General features: G+C 35.4%; 1 long non-coding RNA gene across 1 annotated transcript; it reads right to left on the bottom strand.

Moving 5' to 3' along the window:
- Positions 1 to 4,096: 4,096 nt before the first annotated feature.
- Positions 4,097 to 13,653, bottom strand: LOC114311340 (uncharacterized). Its single transcript, XR_014348480.1, has 3 exons — positions 13,001 to 13,653; positions 4,450 to 4,512; positions 4,097 to 4,306 (listed from the first exon to the last, which is right to left on the bottom strand). It is a non-coding gene; the product is annotated as an uncharacterized LOC114311340 (long non-coding RNA).
- Positions 13,654 to 16,551: the final 2,898 nt, after the last annotated feature.

Below are 16,551 nucleotides of genomic sequence, written 5' to 3'. Positions count from 1 at the left end.
CTATTGACTTTGCATCCAATATTGAAAACTTAATTAAAGCCAAAGACCTGGCTTCTGGTGCTTCATCTTGCTGCCTATAACCAGGCATCATTGTCATCTTTAACGACCAGCTCTTCATCAGCACTCTCCTGCACTAAGTGCTTCAGGTGTGCTACTTCCTCATCAGCCGTTACTTTGGCTGAGCCATCGGATTTCATTAGTATACTGAGTGGTGCCACGCCCTCAATATACAACTTGGCTTCTGCGAAATCTGCACAGGCTATGAAAGGTTGAGGATCTGCATTAATTTCCTCCGTCTCCCCATTGCCTAGAGCCATTATCATTTTCTGATGCAAAGAGGAAGGCACACATTTGTTAGTGTGGATCCAATCTCTACCAAGTAAAGCATTGTACTTCGCATTGTTGTCGATGACGAAAAACACCGTCATGCAGTCCCTGGTTCCCACACTCAGGTTGATGGGTAGAATTCCCTGGGCCATCTGTTTGTCTCCAGCAAAACCAGCAATGGTTGTACTGGTTGGGATCAACCTAGGATTCTTTTTCCCTAATTTCTTCAAGGAGGATTTCGGTAGAAAGTTCACCGCTGCCCCATTATCCACTAAGACTCGGTTTAACTGTATCCTATCGAAGAAGGCCTTAATGTACAAAGGCTTAACATGCTGCGTCATAGAATTCGAGGGATATTCAAAAGGATATGAGAGGTTAATACTTACCACTTCTTCACTCTCATACTCAGCTTCCATTGGGGTAACCATTTCAGAATTATCTTGTACCATACTCGCTTATGAGTCTTCACTAGAGATTGGAATTGGATCAATTTCTTGCCCCTCTTGATTCTCATCTCCAGCTTGGAATTCCTGCGGTAGTATGTGTACCATGTTTACTGATACTGGGGGAAACGAGCCAAACCGGATGGCTGGCTGAACCTGTTTCCCCTCTTGGCTACCTTGGTCAATTACCTCATAAGCATCCTACATGCTGCATTCTGGTACTTCATTGCTAACAGGTTCCTTCGAATGGTTTTCTTCGACTGGTTTTTCAACCAAAAATGTTTGCTTGGCCATGAAAGCTTCGAACATTTCTTCTTCCACCATTTCTTTCTTTTGGCTCATGCCAATTTCTTCTTCTGTCTCGCTACCACTCTCCATCAGAGCTTTCTCCAATCCTGCTAGGCTATCCTTCTCTCTGACTTTTAGTTCAGAATGAACCTTAGCCAACTGTTCTCTGCTGCAACCCACCTTGCTTTGTAGAACTGGCTTTGGAGTATGGTCTGACTTTCGATTCTTCTTTTCTTCAGTCTAGATCAATGAAGAACTCTCTCCACTTTCTTTCAGGTCTTGCCGGTATTGGGTGTACCTACGCTGAATTTTCCTCCTTTGTGATCTGGAAATAACGGGGACCATATCTGGTTCCTTCGTTCTTGGGTGTTTCAGTAATACCCAATTGTTGGGGGCCACCAAAGGAGGCTTAACCATCCTACCTTAATTTCCAACATTCCTTTGGGTAGGCACTTCCCTAGATTTGTTCTGCATCACAAACCAATCTGGAACTCTAGGTACCCACGAACTTACTGACCCAGATGTTGAACTTCCCTTTTCTTCGTTCGAGGTCACCTTCGAAGCTAGCTGTGAAGGCAATTGTTTGGCCCTGACCCCAAGCTTTGAGCCTGCTTCAGGCCTTCGACGATGGTGATCATTTTCTATCCTCCATGAAGCTAGTCCAGGGGGCCAATCTCTGGCTTTGATCCTAAAACCTGAACTCTTCTCCAATCTTCTTTCAGAATGACTACTCTCCACTCTATAATAGTTAGGTGACCTGAACTCATATATATAAGGGCCTCTTGCCTTTAGCATGCATTCTATCAACTGCAGGCTCAACCACTAATGGTTGCTGCCTAACATTAGCCGGATACGGCCTTTTATTATAAGCATTGGTTGGTTTGGGACGCCTCTGTACATCACTGTAATATTGTTTCCCATCAACTGGAAGGCCTTTCAACCACTTATAACTCAGTCTGCACCTGGGACACATCCTCTACATTACGGCTGCCTCTAGGGAGTCATCATCCAGTGCTTCTCTATCAGAGTCTTCCCTCTGATGTGAGAAATCTTGTCCAATAGCTGGTAGATTTCTAGTGTCTTTCTTGATTGTTGTCTGGTTGGCCACATGCATCTGTACATTAACTTCTTTCAATTCTTTCAAAGACAGGTTCTGAAAATCTGACATAATGACATTGGCTGCCACCTCTCCAATTTCTGGAAATGGATTGCTGTCAATCCCCATGGCCTTTTCAGCTTTGGCTGGGAATTTCAAACTCCCTTTCTGAATTTGTTCTTGGATTTTGTCTCGAAAAACAACACAGTTTTTAGTCGAGTGAGACCAAGAATTATGCCATTTACAATATACTTTTCTTTTAAGTTCATCAAGAGATGGAATTTTAACCCCTTTTGATAACTTAAGGAAGTTGGCCGCAAGCAAATGATCAAAAATGTCATCTGCCTTAGTTAAATCGAAAGAATACTTCCTGTGGAGATCTTTCTTTTTAAACTGCTGGTCAATTGTCGTATCTTTATGAATTAATGCTTCACAGATCATAGGCTCTTTTCCCACAATCTCTGCTGCATCAATCTCATAGTTAGGATCTTTGTAGTATGTCCTATATGATGCATTATTTCGATCTTGTTCCTCTTCTAGTAATGCTTCATATCTAGATACTTTGTAAGTCAGTTCCACTAAATCCCTGAACTCTGTTGAATCAAACTTCTTTCGAAGCCTGAACTCTAAGTCATTTTGGGCCAATCTTACGAATTCTGGCTCTGGCAAGATTACTCTACATTTATTTCGAGCACTCTTAAATCTGTCAATAAACTGAGTAGCCTTCTCTTCAGGCCTTTGACTCAATCTTGCCAAGTCTGCCATGGAAACTTCTAGCTCTGATTGGAAGAATTGGGCATGAAATGCCTCTTCCATTTGCTGCCAAGTCTGGATGGAGCCAGGTGGAAGGTTAATGTACCATAAAAATGCTCCCCCAGTTAGAGAATTTGGGAATAGTCTCAACTTCATATAGTCATGATTGGTAAATTCACCACATTGAGCAGCAAACCTAGCAATATGCTCTACTGTTGATTGGTTTTCGTTCCCATAAAAAATGACAAAATCTGGTATCCTGAAACCCCTTGGGTATTCATGTACCCTGTCGACCCATTCTGGGTATGGTTTTCTATACACAGGAGTTTAGACCCCCCTGAGCCATTGGTCCACACAGCTCCCTAACTATATCAGCAATTTTAATTGCCAACCAATTATTCAGACGATTGTGTTATAGTTCTTTCAGCCTCAATGAAGAAGACTTTTACTGGTGGCTTGATTTAGGAGAATTTAAGTATAAGGGCAGTTAAATAAAGAACAATTGAAGTATTTCATTAGTATGAAAAACTTACAATGATCCAAACTCAGCCTCGTAGAGATTTACAGCGACAATATACTTGAAACTACTCCTATGAATGAAGTGTAGTGCAGGAATTTAAAGTACAGAAATGTAAAGAACAGGAAATATAAAAACTGGAATGAAATATGTAAAGTAAGACTGGTTTTTTAGATCTGAGCCTCCTCTCTTTCCTGGGGTCTTCCCTGCTATTTATACTCCCCAAAGATAACCATCGAACTGCACTTCAAACCGTCGAACTCCTCCTCTGTGATCGCTGATCATGCTGCCTTATGAATAGTTCCACTACGCTTTCACTTGTAGTTAGGCTTCCCTCCTATATTTGAATTTGAATGTGAGTAACCGTTGAAGCCACGTCACTTTGCATCTCGTTGTTGATCCACTGTTACTCAGATCTTATAACAACCAATATTAACTGCCACGTGTATAATCAGGCTCGGAGACTTGACTGGTTTCCCCATATTACCCTTGCTCTGCCACGCGTCGAATTGTCACTGGCTTGCACAAAATATGTAGCCAACAGGTGTGTGAAAGAGTGAGATCAGTAAAAGGGAGTGAGATCTGTGAGAATGAGATATGAGTGTAAGAATGAGAGAGACGGACCATGACGGAGATATGAGTGTGAGAGAGTGAGATCTGTTACGTGACTTCTTTTTCTTTTTTCTTTTTTTAAGTAAAACACGGAAACCACTAAAAAAATGGCATTTTTTTAAAACGAAGTTGTATAAACGCTATGGTATGCCAATTTTCTTGTAGTGAATACAATTGGGAGCATAAACCTTGTGCCAGAACCTGGAATAAAGTAAGTGAAGAACAGCATGTTCAGCACCGCCAACATACACATCAGCAGGGCTCCACTACCTGCACATGAAAGATGCTAATAGAACTCTGCATAGCATATAATCATCTCTTAGTAGCAAATGACATATACATAAAACAGATCACCAGTAAGAGACCAATGTAGTGTCAAACTATGGAGATTTGTGAGCAAAAGTGGCACTTACATTTCTTTCATCTTATCAACCAATGCTTCCGAATTTTTAGGGTCCATAAATCTCAAATAGTACCTGGACATGAGCAGAAGTGTGACTAAAATGAGTATCTTAGCGATGTTATGAAAAAATATAAAATAAGACATAAATACATTAGTGAAAACAGGGTGATGCTATGGTACATTTAGGTGTACCATACATTTAGTTATGAACTTATATGATTTTATATCATAACCTATACCATATTAGTCATAACTATCACCATATTAACTCATAACTTAGTTATATTCAATTATTTACTTATACCATATTACTTCATAACCAGGTCATTAAAAGTGACCTGCTAAACAGGTCACTTTATATAGTTATGAGCTAAAATCATATTTCTTCATAACTATAATCAAATTGATCATAACTTAGCTATAACTACATCTCATAACCAACACCATTTTAGTCATAACTAACATCACATATTTCATAATCATAATCACATATCTCATAACCAACACCACTTTGATCATAACAAATATCACATATCTCATAACTATTGATCACATATCTCATAACCACATCTCATAACCAATCCCTTTGAGTCATAACCAACATCACATATCTCATAACCAACACCTTTTTGTCATAACTAATATCACATATCTCATAACCACTAATCACACATCTCATAACTACTACCCACATACATCATAACTACATCTCATAACCAATCCCTTTGAGTCATGACCAACATCACATATCTCATAACCACTAGTTACATATCTCGTAACCAACACCTTTTTGTCATGACCAATATCACATATTTCATAACCACTAATCACATATCTTATAATTAACACCTTTTTGCTCATAACCACATCACTTTGATCATAACCAACATCACATATCTCATAACTACTAGTCACATATCTAATAACCAACATCACATATCTCACAACCACTAGTCACATAACCAATATCTCATAACTCATAACCATTAATACATATAGCATAACCACACCCTTTGACACCACTTTGCTCATAACCATTACCCACATATCTCATAACCACTAACATATATAGCATAACCAAATACCCTTTGACACCACTTTACTCATAACCATTACCCACATATCTCATAACTACTAACACATATAGCATAACCAAATACCCTTTGACACCACTTTGCTCATAACCATTACTCACATATCTCATAACCACTCATAACTATTATCCACATATCTCATAACCACTAACACGTGTAGCATAACCAAATACCCTTTGACACCACTTTGCTCATAACCATTACCCACATATCTCATAACCACTCATAACCATTACCCACATATCTCATAACCACTAACACATATAGTATAACCAAACACCCTTTGACACCACTTTACTCATAACCATTACCCACATATCTCATAACCACTCATAACCATTACCCACATATCTCATAACCACTAACACATATAGCATAACCAAACACCCATTGACACCACTTTGCTCATAACCATTACCTACATATCTCATAACCACTCATAACCATTATCCACATATCTCATAACCACTAACACATATACCATAACCAAACATCCTTTGGCACCACTTTACTCATAACCATTACCCACATATCTCATAACCACTAACACATATAGCATAACCAAACACCTTTTGACACCACTTTGCTCATAACTATTACCCACATATCTCATAACCACTCATAACCATTACCCACATATTTCATAACCATTACCCACATATTTCATAACCAAACACCTTTTGACACCACTTTGCTCATAACTATTACCCACATATCTCATAACCACTAACATGTATAGCATAACCAAATACCCTTTGACACCACTTTGCTCGTAACCATTAGCCACATATCTCATAACCACTAACACATATAGCATAACCAAACACCATTTGACACCACTTTGCTCATAACCATTACCCACATATCTCATAACCACTAACACATATAGCATAACCAAACACCCTTTGACACCACTTTACTCATAACCATTACCCACATATCTCATAACCAACATCACATATATCATAACTACTAATCACATATCTCATAACCAAACACCCTTTGACTTATAACTATACCACTCTGCTCATAACCAAAATCACATATCACGTAATCACTAATCATATATCTCATTACCTTTACCCACATATATTATAACCACATCTCATAACTAGCACCCTTTGTTTCATAATCAATATCACATATATCATAACTACTAATCATATATCTCAGAACCACTACCCACATATAGGGGTATAAATTTAGCCCATGAGCTCGCGGCACACCCCAAGTCCGCTCGTGCCCTGGGTAGGCCTAACTAGGCTTGAGTCTAAACCCAACCTAAGACCCTGAGCTATGTGTTCTAGAGCCCGACCCGACCCTGGTGTGTTATGGAGTGTGACCCATCCCGTGAGATCGCCCCGAAATTTTCTTTCCCATCTAGCTCGACCTGACCCCAATGGCTCCTTGCCCCCATTGTCAGTGCAATGGTCAAAAATTTAAATCAAAACAATTTGAAAGAGTCATATAACCGTTAATTCCACCAACAATCAATTTTTTTTTTATTTATATATATATAAATTAACTCCTCCCTCCCAAGTCCTATAAATACCACCCCTCTCACATTTTATTTCTCACAACAAATTTGTCTCTCAAACTCTCATTCTCTCTAAACTTTCATACATATACAAATCTTTGGCCGTAGTTATGATTTTATCAATTTGTACATATCTTATAGAACTATTGAAAATGAATATTACGATTTTGTTGTACTGTTTTGCTATCTCAGCTCTCTTCATCTATCAAACATCTCTCTCATTCCTTATTGTCACTGTAGATATCTCCGATGTTCCTTATCGGAAGCAACACCATCTTTGACATTATTTTCATAGACGACAAGTCCGTTCAGTCTCTCTTACTCATATTCCCTTTCCTTTTGCTCTATTGGTTAATTTTCTCTAACTCTCATTTTCTGTTCCATGGCTATAAGTCGTGGATTAAATTATTTGATTATTGTCATTACATTCTGTGTTTATCTGTATCATTAGAGATCCCAATTGGTGATTAAATTATTTAAAAAATTTAGATGTTTTTGTTACACCAATTAGTGGATAGTTACATAATTTTTGGTTAATGTTATGAAATTTTGGAAATTAGTTACGACATTTGTGATTTTCTAGAATTTTAAACAATTTCGTTACGCCAATTAGTGATGCAGTTATGTATTTTCTATTTTATATCACAAAACTTTGTGACTTGATTACAATATTATGGTATGTTTGGTAACTATTCCGTTTTTAGTTTTCAGTTTATATTTATAAAAATTTTAAAAGCTGTAAAAGGCCTGTCACCTTTCTTTATCCTTTTCATTGCTGTAAAAGGCCAAGACCCTAGATTGAGAAGGGTGTACCAACTGAACTCTTCAAGATGAAAAAAATAAAATTCTCGAATCATAGAACATCGATGATAAAAGTAAACAAGAGGTCGACAATAACAAGGCATGCTGCCAATTAGTTCCAATTGACGTTTTGGTGGCAAATGCTACTGTGCAAAGAATTGTCAGAGCTAAAATGATGGTTTGGCCATTTTCAAGAGAATATTTTATGGGAAAAGACGATTGAATAATGGCATTCAATTTTCTATATGCACTTGCTGTTGCGCATTTGCTTCAAAAATGAGCGAAAACACTAAACAAAATGGCTTCATAGCGTTTGCTAGAAATTTATACAAAACAAATATCCATCAAAATACTAACAGATTTAAGTCCATACAACAAAACAAGTATCCATCAACCATCGTTTAAGAGTATTTATACAAAATACTAACAAATTTAAGTCCTCAAATTTTTTTTTTTTAAAAAATCTTAGTTTAGCTCCAATATCACCTGCTCGATCATAGCAACTATTACCCATAGCAACACCTGCAAAAACAAATTAAATTGTCATTAAGGTTTGTTCACTTGAAATTTATGATGAAAATCATAACAAATTGAATTTTGATATATTGGTCATTACACACTCTTTTGTCATTTTGTTTTCGTAAATTATTTATTTTCATAATCAAGTTGTAAACATCATAATTAGTTATGACATCAAAATGTTCTAGCTAAAATCTATCTTGGCATATCAAGAAATTAGAATTAAGCAGCCACATAAAATTTGCAAAGCAAATGTAAGCAAAATGAACATAATTTGAACTGAAAAGATGCCATAAAAGTAATCACCTAGAGACGTATCCGCATCAATGAACGCTGAATTTTGGACGACTTGTGCATCGCAACTACGCAAGTCATTAACATCCTTGCTCAACTGCACTGGAGACGTATCCACATTAGTGACAAAAAGTCGTCTCTTCACAGGGTGGGTCTTACATGACCTAATATTATTCCTGGGACGCTTCGGTGTAAAAGGGGTGGGAGTACCAATTGGATCATAATCATCCTATTCCTCAAACAAATTGCTACCCACTTGTCCCATTTTATGATCGTTTTGGGGGCAAGTTCTCCTTGTGTAGCCGACGACCCTACATTGTCAAATAAATCACCAATCATTAAAGAGAACAAAAATGTCAACACTACCTCACAATAACAAAATTAAGACACAAAGCACAATATAATGTATACCTGCAACACTGGCATCGCCTTGGCTTTCGAGGTTTAGCCATGTAGGATCCCCCAGTATTCCCCTTCGTGTTCACTACTTTCGAATCCCCAACCCCAAATGGCGGCAGTGAACTTTTTCCTTCATCAACATTAGTTCCCTTGGCCATGCAAAGCTGCTTCATCCGACATGTCATAGTGAAAAATGCATTCCTAGCCTCTTCAAATCCTTCAGATGTTTGTGAGGCATAGTAACACATTTCAGTAAAAGAAGAGCAAAGTACCCCAAAACGCGTCTCCTGTGTGAGAGTGCTAGAGAATTGGGCTTGGCAATGTTGTTCACCAACCTTTCTTGCTTGCTTTGTCCAACGATACATCACACAACTTGGGAGAATTTCAGTCATGTGTTCGCATTTCATCACAGAAATCATGTGGCTGCAAGGAAGTCCAAAGAACTCAAACTTTTTGCAACTACATTTCATTATGCTAGTTGCGGGATGGTATGACACTTCCCATGTGGAACCAAATTCAGTGTACTTTGAAAATTTGTATATGCGATGATCGAACTCCTCTTTCCTTCCATCAAAAATCAACAATGCTTCCTCAATTATTTCATTACGGAACATTAAGAACAAACGTCTGGTAAAGATGGTTGTTGCATGTTTCTCTAGAGGCTGAAGTGTTGTGGTAAGACAAGGATCACTGTTGTCAGTTTTTGCCTCGGCATCCGCTTCTTTGTTCCGTAATCGATAAAGGGCCATGTCAAAACATCTAACAAATTCGAATAGTTTCAGTTTTCATTTGAGGCACTCATTGAAAAAAGCATGCATACCCTCACAACGCTGACTGCTCGTCATTCCAGCAAAAAAATGACCACGCAAATATGACTGAGCCCACATGCCTTTGTTGTTGTAGGTGTCTGATACCCACTTGTTATTTTGAAGGCCATATTTTCTGACCATCTTACTCCAAGCTTCCTCAAATACAACCTCATTCGCATCAAGATCCATGAGATGCTTGAAATGTCCTTCAAATCCATCGACTCGAACATTTCGCTTGGCATTTCTGTGCATATGCCAATTACATAGACGATGCTTGGCATTTGGAAAGACTTTTTGTATTGCCTTACGCATGGCCATATCCTCATCTATCAACACTGACACCGGTCTTTTGTTATCCATGGTTTCTAACAACTTCTGCAAAACCCATGTGTATGTTGCAATTGTCTCATCAACAAGCAAGTTGCATGCAAATATGGTGGTTTCAAAATGGTTATTGACCCCGACGAAAATAACAAAAGGTTTGTTATATGCATTCGTTTTATAAGTCATATCAAAGACCAACACGTCACCAAATGCAGCATAGTCTAGGCGAGACCTTGAATCTGCCCAAAACAATTTGCCAAGTCGGTTCTCTTGATCCTTGTCATACTTGTAAAAGAAGTAAGGGTTAGCATCAGCTTTTGCACATAAGTAAGCCAAAGCACACTCCGCGTCACCATCCTTCATTTCTATTTTGCGCTCGGCTTGAATATAATTGTGCAAATCCTTGTGAATAAAGCCCACATTCAAGGATCTATTGCAGAGACACAAGAGTATAGAGAAGAAGAATCCAGTGAGGAAGAACTATCAACGATGGTCGTTCGATGATTCAGCGAAATAGAGAAGTCTGATTAAGAAATAGAGAGAGCTCAGGCACAACTAGGACAAATCAAGAGAAAGAAAATTGAGTGGAGAAAAAAATGAAGAAAAGTTGGGAAAAAAATTTAGGAGAAAAATTATTTAGTGCAACAAAATAAAATCACGTCATAGATAATTTTTATCAGCATATTTTTTATTAAAATTTAGTTAAATTATATATATATATATATATATATATATGTCTATAAGTGTATATAGATATTTTAAAAAGTATATCGTTTGTATATTATTATTTCTATTATCTTTAATGAAGATACCATGACTAAAAATAAATCTAAAATAGAGATAGGTGATCAATTGCAATTGTCACTTAGGGATGACACTTCAAAATTAATTAAGAGAGTTGAGAGTTTAGAGAGAATGAGAGTTTGAGAGACAGATTTGTTTGTGAGAAATAAAATGTGAGAGGGGTGGTATTTATAGGACTTGGGAGGGATGAGTTAATTTATATATATATATATATATATATATAATAAAATAAAATAAAAACTGATTGTTGGTGGAATTAACGGTTATTTGATTCTTTCAAATTGTTTTGATTTAAATTTTTTACCATTGCACTGACAAAGGGGATAGGGAACCATTGGGGTCGGGTCGAGCCAGATGGGGAAGAAAATTTCGGGACGAGCTCACGAGATGGGTCACACTCCATAACACACCAGGGTCGGGCCGGGCTCTAGAACACATATCTTAGGTTGGGTTTAGCCTCGAGCCTAGTTAGGCCTATCTAGGACACGAGTAGACTTGGGGTGTGCCGCGAGCTCGTGGGCCAAATTTACACCCCTATATGTGGGTAGTGGTTATGAGATATATGATTAGTGGTTATGATATATGTGATATTGATTATGAAACAAAGGGTGCTGGTTATGAGATGTGGTTATAACATATGTGGGTAAAGGTAATGAGATATATGATTAGTGATTATAAGATATGCGATTTTGGTTATGAGCAGAATGGTATAGTTACAAGTCAAAGGGTGTTTGGTTATGAGATATGTGATTAGTAGTTATGATATATGTGATGTTGGTTATGAGATATGTGGGTAATGGTTATGAGTAAAGTGGTGTCAAAGAGTGTTTGGTTATGCTATATGTGTTAGTGGTTATGAGATATGTGGGTAATGGTTATAAGCAAAGTGGTGTCAAAAGGTGTTTGATTATGCTATATGTGTTAGTGGTTATGAAATATGTGGGTAATGGTTATGAGCAAAGTGGTGTCAAAGGGTATTTGGTTATGCTATATGTGTTAGTGGTTATGAGATATGTGGGTATATGTGTTAGTGGTTATGAGATATGTGGGTAATTGTTATGAGCAAAGTGATGTCAAAGGGTGTTTAGTTATGCTATATGTGTTAGTGGTTATGAGATATGTGGGTAATGATTATGAGCAAAGTGGTGTCAAAGGATGAGGTTATGCTATATGTATTAATGGTTATGAGTTATAAGATATTGGTTATGTAACTAGCGGTTGTGAGATATGTGATGTTGGTTATTAGATATGTAACTAGTAGTTATGAGATATGTGATGTTGGTTATGATCAAAGTGGTGTGGTTATGAGTAAAAAGGTGTTAATTATAAGATATGTGATTAGTGGTTATGAGATATGTGATGTTGGTTATGCCAAAAAGGTATTGGCTACGAGATATGTGACTAGTGGTTATGAGATATGTGATGTTGGTTATGACTCAAAGGGACTAGTTATGAGATGTGGTTATGATTATGTGGGTAGTAGTTATGAGATATGTGATCAATGGTTATGCGATGTGTGATATTTGTTATGTTTAAAGTGGTGTTGGTTATGAGATATGTGATTATGATTATGAAATATGTGATATTAGTTATGAACAAAATGGTGTTAGTTATGAGATGTTGTTATAACTAAGTTATGATCAATTTGATTATAGTTATGAAAAAATATGATTTTGACTCATAACTATAAAAAGTGACCTGTTTAGCAGGTCACTTTTAATGATGTGGCTCAATCTTAACCATTGATTTTTTATGTACCGTATATTTTTTGAACAAAATGTACTATAGACTTTCCCAGATAGAAGTGACACCATAAAATGAGCGAAAGTTGTTTAAAATGGAATGGCCACACATAACTATAGTTTAGATCATACAAATAGCATATAACAAACATGTCACGTTACTAAATTTTTCTTTTCCACTTCTGACAAGTCCACTCACTCTTCTCTCTCTCTCTTGACGAGTCCAGTATCCACTCACCCATTCAACCAAAGCATGCTGTTTTTGTGCAGGGCCACACAAGCGGAAAATATATGACAGAACAGAAGACATTTCTTTCTTCTTTGCTCTTTACTTTTTGTTTTCTTCAACAAACCACCCTTCTATGCCCTATGTCCCTTCAAGCATCTCCATGCTTCACTCTCAGGTTTTCCTTTCTATTCATCTTCCCTGAACTTAAAGTACTTCAATGTTTATCAGAAAAAATAAAATTCTGGTAAAAAATACAGCCCTCATAACAAACAAAGAATTCTCATACCATTGCACCATCGGCACTAATACAGTAAAAATAAATAAATTTTAAAATTTGAAACAATAGATTACCAGCATGAACCAGCCCAATGTGGCATTGTGTTTGTTTCGCGTCTGGCAGGCTTTCCCAACCAAAGGATCAGTAGTCTCAACCTGAAAATCAATCATCCAAGTTTACATGTATGAATATTAAAATGAAAAATATCTAGACAATTACTAACAATTCGGAAATGAATAACATGAGAAGAACCAGCATGCTGGCTAAATTGGTGTTGAGGGCGTTAATAGTGGACATGTAGTCCAAAGTAACAACAGTTTGTTCGAAAGATAGGCATGACCGAATTTGCAATTACTGCAAATGAGAGCAACTGATTAAATAGGTGTTTTCATTTGCCTACTCATTCATGATGGCAATTCATGCTCCAATGTATTTCAAATAGGTGTTTTATTTGGGAAGTAATTTTTTGACTTTTTGGCTATTTATGTCCGGGGCTAAAATAATCTCGTTTGGGAAGGACTTTTTTGACTTTTTGTGAAAAAGAATGTAATAATTATAAATTGAATGTGATGTTTTGTTTTGTTGGAATAAAAAACCTATTTTATCTTTTTATGGGTAAAATAGCCCCAAACTCAACCCAACCCTTTTTTTCCAAACGAAACCTAAGGCCTAGTTTGGGAAGACTAAATAAGTGCACTTTTTGACTTTTTATGAAATATGGGTTGGGTTTGAAGTGATGTGTTAGAGAGGTGATGTGACTTAAACAAAATGATATGACTTAAATAGGATAGTGACTTTTTGACTTTTTGTCTTTTTTCAATCATGCCAAACTTGACCTAAGTTAAGCAAAAATACATAAATATATTAACACTACATATTTATGATGCTTGTTTTTTAATATATACACATAGCTATATATACACATAAATACATTTATGTGCTTGTTGAATCCACAAATCATCACCGTATGATTACAAAATGTCAAGTGCCCGTCAATGGCAGGCTGCCATGTATATGTCTTTGATGAATTATATGAAGATGTCAAGTGCCCATCAATGGCAGGCTGCCATGTATATGTCTTTGATGAATTATATGAAGACGACCTGATGCTCAATTTTGGAAATTGCAGCAACAATTATGTTCCTATTCACCTACTTCAGTTTTATTTTCCAAAAAAAATGGGACATCAATTGCTTTCAAGAATTTACTCTCTCTCTCTCTCTCTTTCGTCCACCCATATCCAGCTCACATAAATTGTATAATTTAAAAAAGCAAAAATAGTATAAATTGGTCATGAACATGCCAGTCTTTTTATTCATAAAAAAGTAACGTCATAACCAATTTAGTGGAACAACAAAACTCAGCTTGGGTGACCTTTCAATATGGCCTGGTTTCAGAAGTAGCTAATTTTTCTTTTTTCTTTTTTTTTTTTTCTTTTTTCTTTTTTTTTTAAAAAAAATTTGTAGTTATTTGGCTATTTTAGTAGGTTATTTTAATTTTTGTGTTTGAGAAATTGGGTATATAATGATAAAGCAATTTTTTATACAAAATTTCAATAAAAATTCAATACAATAGTAGTACCAAGTTATTATTGATACATAATATCACCAACCAATAATAAAGAAACATATAAATGATAAACTCGACATGTTAAATGTAACTAACAATTTAATAAATTTCATATATTCAATGAGATTAATTATATTTGTATGTCAATAATGACAAATTTCACCGTTGTATTGAAATTTTCATAGATATATAATATGATTTATCATACTATTTTTATTTTCAATAAAAAACAACCATTATTATTCTCATAATTTTAAAAATGTTATTGTCATTTCACGCTATATAATATTTTATAATTTTTTTATTTTAAATATTTTCTTTATGTTTGCCAAAAAATAAAAATAAAAATATTCCAAAACCCAAGGAGGGGCACATGACCCTCCTGGACCCTCTATGCCGCCGCCATTGGTGACTAATTAAAGGTTCATTTGGGAAGTGATTTTTTAACTTTTTGATTATTTTAGTCTGGAGTTAAAAAAAATCTTATTTGGGAATGACTTTTTTACTTTTTTTACTTTTTGTGAGAGAAATAATGTAATAATTATGGATTGGATGCAATGTTTTGTTTTATTGGGCTAAAAAATCTATTTCATCATTTTATTGCTAAAATAGCCACAAACCCAACCCAACCCTTCTTTCCAAACGAAGCCTAAGTTAAGGATAAATATATAAATATATTAACACTATATATTTATGATGTTTTTTTTTATATATACTCATAGCTACATACACACATAAATACATTACGATATGATTACAAAACGTCAAGTGCCCATCAATGGTGGGACTGCCATGTATATGTTTTTGATGAATTATATGAAGACGACCTAATGCTCAATTTTGGAAATTACAACTACAGTTCTGTTCCTATTCACCTATTTTAGTTTTAATGCTCAGTTTTATTTTCCAAAAAAAAAAAAAAAAGAGACATGGATTGCTTTCAAAGAATTTACTTTCTCTCTTTCATCCACCCATACCCAGCTCCCATCAATTGTATAATTTAGAAAAACGAAAATAGTATAAATTGGTAATGAACATTCCGGTCTTTTTATTCACAAAAAAAAGTATCATCATAACCAATTAATTGGAACAACAAAACTCAGCTTGGGTAAGATGGCCTGGTTTGAGAATTTTTTTTTTTTTTTTTTTTAGTTATTTGACTATTTTGGTATGTTATTTTAAGTTTTGTGTTTAAGAAATTGGGTATGTAATGATAAAGTAATTTTTTATACAAAATTTCAGTAAAAATTCAATATAATAGTAATACCACATCATCATTGACATATGATATTACCAACAAATAGTAAATAAACACAAAGGAATATTAAAATTATATTAAATTTAATAAAAAATGTCTTGTTTTTTTTTTTTAAATATATATATTTTGTGTTCTAAGGACACCTATAATAAGACTCAAATCACAAATTTTTTATTTTAAAAATAAAAAGTTGTTCAATAAAATATTATGACTTTTCACAAAAAGTTTTTTACACTGAAAATACAAAATTACCTATAAAAAAAAAATTCACAGATCCCCATATTATCACTTGGTTTTCAAGCAACCCTGGTTTAAATGGCAGGAAAAAGAGGGTGAACTTTGTGCTCAAATCATCTTTTCATATTTTAGCTTGTAAAAAAAAAATAAAATTAAAATTAAAATTAAATCAATAAATATTATGGTAAAAGGGAAAAAATCTCTCTGATTGTCTTGCAA

This window comes from Camellia sinensis, chromosome 13, assembly GCF_055761805.1.
Source record: "Camellia sinensis isolate YWXY chromosome 13, ASM5576180v1, whole genome shotgun sequence".
NCBI classification, from domain to species: Eukaryota; Viridiplantae; Streptophyta; class Magnoliopsida; order Ericales; family Theaceae; genus Camellia; species Camellia sinensis.
This window is presented reverse-complemented; position numbering and strand designations above follow the sequence as displayed.